Source organism: Vulpes vulpes, chromosome 9 (assembly GCF_048418805.1).
Source record: "Vulpes vulpes isolate BD-2025 chromosome 9, VulVul3, whole genome shotgun sequence".
Lineage (NCBI taxonomy): Eukaryota > Metazoa > Chordata > Mammalia > Carnivora > Canidae > Vulpes > Vulpes vulpes.
In genome coordinates, this window is record NC_132788.1 from 96,480,058 (window position 1) to 96,486,289 (window position 6,232).

General features: G+C 51.6%; 1 long non-coding RNA gene across 1 annotated transcript; it reads left to right on the forward strand.

Moving 5' to 3' along the window:
* The first annotated feature begins 324 nt into the window (after nucleotides 1-324).
* LOC112913263 (uncharacterized) lies at nucleotides 325-4,089 on the forward strand. Its single transcript, XR_003233651.2, has 3 exons — nucleotides 325-672; nucleotides 1,093-1,222; nucleotides 2,069-4,089. It is a non-coding gene; the product is annotated as an uncharacterized lncRNA (long non-coding RNA).
* Nucleotides 4,090-6,232: the final 2,143 nt, after the last annotated feature.

The following is a 6,232-nucleotide window of genomic DNA, read 5'->3' on the forward strand; positions in this document are numbered from 1 at the left end:
GGAGGTGGTGGGTGGCGGTGTAGGCGGGGACTTGCTGGGGAGGAGAAGGAGGGAGTGGGCGGAGCTGGACAGGGGGCGGGGCCGCGGTGGGCGGGGCCAGGGAGGGGCCTGAAGGTGAGGGCTAGGCCGGTTGGGGAGAGGGGCGGGGCCAGGTCTGCCTTGGGGGCGGGGCCAGGGGCGGGGCCTGAAGGTGGGGCTAGGCTGGTTGGGGAGAGGCCGGGCCTGGGGGCGGGACTAGGCGGGGCTGGGGGCGGGGCCAGGCGGGCCGGGGGCGGGGCCGGGCGGCGGTTGGCTGGATCTCACCTGGCCGTTGCCTCCACCGTTAGTCTCTGGAAGTGAAGCCAGTGCTCCCGTCCTCTCTCCTGCACGCAGCGGAGAACGGCTCTCTGGTCCCGGTGGGACAGCAGGGGGAGGCCGTGAGCCCTGCCCGGCCCTGCCCGCGGAAGTGGCTTGCAGGTGGGCCTCCAGGTAGAGGGCACGGAAGCGGGCGCAGAAGCCCCTGGAAGGCAGGTTTGAGGCCGCGGCGGCGGGGCACGGCCGATGGACCTGCTGGGACCCCAGTCGAGGACTTTCTTGGCCGGATGGAGAACGAGCCCATTTATCCATGAAACTGTGCCACGGCGTCGCCGACTGAGCTTCTGGTGAACGTTTTCACCGCTGAGGACAGAAGAGGTTTGCTGGGGCAGACCCCTCACCTCACGGTTTGGGCCTGCTGTCTGGGGGCGAGGAGGGGGGAAGCATGCATCTCCCTAACTGGGGCCCGACAGCTCTCCCACAGTTTAAGTCCGCAGCTCGGAAGGGTGGCAGTGTGCGAGGACGGCGAGGCTTCGGGCCGCCTGCTGGGGCGCGGGTCAGCCTGCGCACCTGCACCTGCACCTGCACCTGCACCTGCCGCTGCTCCCTTCTAGGCGCCTCTCTGGTCCTTGTCTTTGGACCCACAGCCCCATTCGTCTCGTCCCTCCTTGGAAGCATTTGTTTTCCTAACTGGTACACTCTGCTTCCTCTCACTCGTTGGAAGCTGGGCTGTTAATTTTGGCCTCTTGAGTCTCTGGAAGGCCACCCTCGTTATTGATCTGTTGTTTCTCTTGAAAGGCGACTGATTGGTAGCTGCTCAGAGAACCCGAGAAGTCTTGGGGAGAGTATCGTAAAGGCTGCAGTAAGGCTGGGCCCTGGCATCTGCTCTGGAGTCTTATCCTCGATAGCTTCCTTCTGACACATAAAGGTAAGGGGAACACTTGCCCAGTTGAGGCTCCCACTCAAGTCACACTCGGAGGTGAATTTTGAACCCCATTCCCAGGGGTGGATGGCCCTCTCCTCTTCTCCCTCACTTTGGTGTTTATCTGCCCCACCTTGCCAGCCCCTGCCCCCACCATTTCTCCCAGGGCCTCCCCAAAGTTGTTGTCCCTTGGCAGAGATATACTTCAAGGGCAGAGGATTCACGGTCAGGATGAATTTAGCCTCCTCTTTTCCTCGTCTCTGGCCCCTAGGGTCCATTTGCAGCTCTGTTTCCTTCTGATGTTCTTAGCTCTTCTCCTTCCAACTTGCACTATCTCTCAGTTCACTTCCTCATGTTCTCTGTACCTTCTGCTTTCCCTCAGCCTGCTGCTTCCTCCCAGCTGGGGCAAGTGGTTTGTCTGTAAGCCGGCCATTGGGCCCACCTTGCTCTCATCCCTGACTTGTTGAAAACTTACTCTGCAGGCCTGTGAAGGATACATGTAGCTCCACTTTTGTATGAATTGTTCAAAGCCCAGAGCAATTCATTAGAATTGGAACCATAGTGATCCCTGGATGGCTCAGTGGTTTAGCACCTGCCTTCGGCCCAGGATATGATCCTGGAGTCCCAGGATCGAGTCCCACATCAGGCTCCCTGCAGGAAGCCTGCTTCTCCCTCTGCCTGTATCTCTGCCTCTCTGTGTGTGTCTCTCATGAATAGATAAATAAAATCTTAAAAAAAAAAAAAAAAAAAAGAATTGGAACCATAGTCAGGAGATTCACCCTAGCCGTACATATGAGACCTTTTTTCTTGTTATGGTCTTGCCTTCACTTTCTTCTCTTTTCTCTCTCATAGGATGCATGCAGCACCTTGGAGACAGGCCCGGGAGCTAAAGTGCTAAGACAAGCCAGGGCCTGGCCACCTGTGGACCACCTGTCTATGCCCATTGCCAAAGACCATCAGGAACAAAGTTGGATTTACTGATTTGCTGCAGTGAGGGAGACAGCATAGGTGTCTAGATGAGTCTAGATGAGGAGTCCTGGGCCATCCCAGTCCGTAGGTGTTACAAGGGACTTCTAATAGAACTTGCGTTAAGTACTGTGGGGGCAGTTTCAAGGAAGCAGGAGTTCCTTCTGGATTGGGTGCTTTGAGGAAGCAGGATCAATTCTATGATTGGGTATCTTGATTTTTATATAGAAGCTCAGACAAAGGCAGCAAAGCTAAAGCTGTGTTTGGTGAAAAAAAAAAAAAGGAACTGTCACTTGTGTTAGCTGGCAGTGGGGGACGTTGGTGGTTTTTGTGGTTTGCACAGTGGCCTTGATTTTGTCTGCCCTCAGACATGACTGTGGAATGGTCCTGTTTTGTCAGACCTCGTCTGATGTTGGTGATCTGTGAGGTTGGCTCTGTTTGGCAGGAGAACTTCATGGTCTACCTGTGAGCACCTGGCTGGTCGGAGCCTGCTGCTGGGAACAACTTTTCTCTTTTTCACTGCAAAGGCAAAGCCTTGACCTTCAAGTCCCAGCCTTCTCTCTATCCTAGTCTCATATCTTCATGGTGTGATAAGGATCATTACATTGGAAGAGGAAGAAGGGATGGATGAGAATAAAGAGAGAGATTTGTGTGGGGGTGGGGGTGAAACAGCAGCTTAGTTTAGAGTATCCCTGTGTCGGTCACCTGAAGAGATCTATGGTTCCCTTTATCTGGATATGATGTGATTCCAAATCCATGTTGGCAAGGGAGGTGGGGGAAGCAGGGTGAGGGGAATTAGGATAACATCTCTGTGCAGGTGCCTTCTGAATTGGAGGAAGTTCCTGTAAAGGGGTGGGGAAGGCAATAAGAAATGGCCATTCTTCATACGGATAAATCCTCGCTTAGAAATACAATCCGCTCTCAGAAAACATTGGTGGTATGATCACACACCCCAATCTTCTGGTACATCCCTGCTTTTAAGTGTTATAACTATTGGATTGCCTGGGATATGGTTTTGCTACAAACTATCTTGTTTTATACAAGTTAATTTCTTTTTAGTGTAGGGAATCCATTACTTGTCTGATCCTCTGAGAAGCAGACAGCAAAATGGGATTAGAAGTGCAAGAGATTTATTTGGGGAAACACCTGTGAGGGATCAAGGGTTTGAGGGATCAAGGGTTTGAGGGGGGGGGCGGGGCTCTGCAGTATAGGGCCCGCCCCTGCATAAGCAGAGGAGAGAAGGACAGGGTGGGGGGAGGAAGAACCTCAGGCCGCAGTGCAGTTCTGAGAAAATCTTGGCCAGGCCGCTGGGGACTCCCCAGGCTGAAATTCCCCATTAGAGGAGTCCCCTCATTGGGCAGGAGGGGTGTGGCACCGGTGCCCCTGCCGTGCTCAGTCTTTGCCCAGAGGCAGCCAGGGGAAGCCTGACCCCACTCTGCTCCTTTCCTCCGACTCTCCTGCAACCATCTGAGCCCCACCCACCAGGGCTACACATGTCTTCAGTGGGCAGCACCACTTTTTTTGAGTCATTGAACCAGTTTAAGTCCTCCTGGAAGCAGGGACCAAGATGGGATTAGACATGCAAGAGATTTAATGGGGGGGATGGCCATGAGGATAAAAAAGAGAAAGGAAGGGGAAAATTTTTTTAAAACTACACAAATGTGGGCAGCTCGGGTGGCTCAGAGGTTTAGCGCCTCCTACAGCCCAGACCGTGGTCCTGGAGACCCAGGATCGAGTCCCACATTGGGCTCCCTGCATGAAGCCTGCTTCTCCCTCTGCCTATGTCTCTGCCCCTCTCTCTCTCCTCTCTGTGTATTCTCATGAATAAATCTTTAAAAAAAAAATAAAACTACATAAATGTGATACAAACTGTGTACTGCTGGTAAAGAAATAAATTCACAGAAGAATTTTTTGGTTTGTTTTTTTTTTTTAAGCCTCCATTAAGTCACGTGCTGAATTTGGCTTGGGAAATATGGTTTCTTTATAAGTCACTGAATTTGGAGCATCAGACAAATAGGGTCAATAGGATCTGCCTCCACTATTTTTTGCAAGGCTCTCTTGAAGGGCTTCGCTGGTATCCTCCCTCTCACTGCTTCTCAACTTCTCAGTGATGGGGAGGGGGAGATTTTGTCCCCCAAGAGACATCTGACAACATCTGCAGACATTTGGGCTGTCACAGCTGGAGCCCACACTGCTGGCATCTAGCGGGTGGATATCAGGGATGCTGCTGATGTCATACAATGCACAGAACAGCGCCCAGAGCAAAGGATTACCACCCCGAAAGCCAGTATAGTGCTGAGGGTGGGGAAACTCTGCCCTGCCAATCCTCTTCACCCTCTCACAAGGAAGCCAGCAACATGGGCTTAGTGGGGAGACCCCCAGGGCCTGGAAATACTCCTCGTTGAATTGATCTCAGCAATAGAGCTGCAAACAGCCAAAGACTTCCTAACAGAAGACCACACCATAGCACACAAGCATTCAGCAGAAGGCCAACCAGAGCCTCCTTTCTATTTAAATAGCAAGTTTTTGTTTAATGAAGGTCCCAGACCCCCCAAGAGATTGCCAGAAATGTAACTAAAGCACAGGAAATGCCTTATATAAGTTACAGAAACTCCTAGCAGAGAGGAAAATGCTTGAACACTTGATCCCAAGCAATATGCAGTAACATCTGAGAGATGTACCCACGCCTGCCCTGACACTCTGTCAGTTGTACTTAGAATGTAATTTGAAACTTCCCCAGCCCATCTTGCTGAAAATCGATGGAGTCTGGGGTACCCTCAATAGAAATGGTTCCTATAAATGCTGACTGAAGAACATGGGAGTTCTTTCTCCTTCCAGTTGACCCTAAGTCTTTGTGTGTTGTGTCCCAGCCAATACGCCAAGCAGCACCAAGGGAAATTCCAGGACACAGCAGGTGTTAGGAGCCCTCCTCTGGAAGAATAGAAACCCCGATTCCCATGTCTGTTCACTTAGTCTTTACTAAGGTAAGATGAGCGCCACAGCTGGGATGCAGGTGACTGTCCTCCAGTATAGGGCATGGACGTAAAAATGGCAGCACATGTTAAGTGTACTTACACCCCTGTCCAGGCTTCACTCACTTCCATCCTGTCATTTGTCCTGGGAGCCTGACTGGACAGCACTGCCTGGACCTACTGCTACCTGCCTTCCACCTGGGTTCACCCGGTGGGAAGGAAGCACTTGCCAAGCTGGTGGGGCCGGCAGCTGGGGCCAGCTGTTCTATTTTTCCCAGTCTCCCCTCTGTGCTCTGGGCTGCATTTTCTGTCTGTGGCCCTGTCCCTCTGCACAGAGCTCTCTTCCCATGTGTTCCTGGTCAGAGGCCCCAGTAGCACTGTTTGCCCTCCCACCCTCAGGACCAATCCTACTGCCCTACAGGATAGGATGCTCCCTGCTGTGGCTTGCCTCTGAATCCCCCGGCTATCCTTTGCCCCCTTGCTGAGAAAGCCCATATTTCTGTAAATACACAAGTCCTCATCATGGTTTGGGGGCTGTGAAAATGACCAAGCAAGCTGCAGCTGTGCAAAATAACCTTAATGATCCATGAGGAAAATTACGATTGACCTTTCAAAAGGTTTGTGAAAGCATGAAAACCCTCTTACTGTCGATAAGAGAAAAAGTAGTACAAATATAAATACACTAATTTGAAACATTACAGACATTGAGAATCAAAGTGTTTCTTTGGAAAAGTCTTGCCAGAAGGAGTTTGAACAGTACCTTGCCTGTTCCCAATTCCCATCTGTATTCAGATTTTCTCTTCCGGCATTATCACATTTCATTGCTTTGCTGCATTTTCCTCTTTATTGGCCAGTTCCCTGTTTGTTACCCATCTTTGTAAAATGTCCCCTGAGTTCATCAGTAGGAGACAAGGAGGCAACACAACTGCATGCTTTGCTGTCTGTGCATGAACTGAGTAATGGATGTGCAGTGGCCACTCACCCACAGTCTTCGAAAGTGGTGACATGATTGGTCACCGATCCTACTATGTATGTGCTGTTCACATAGTGATTTCTGGATGAAGAGCTAGCAGTCCAA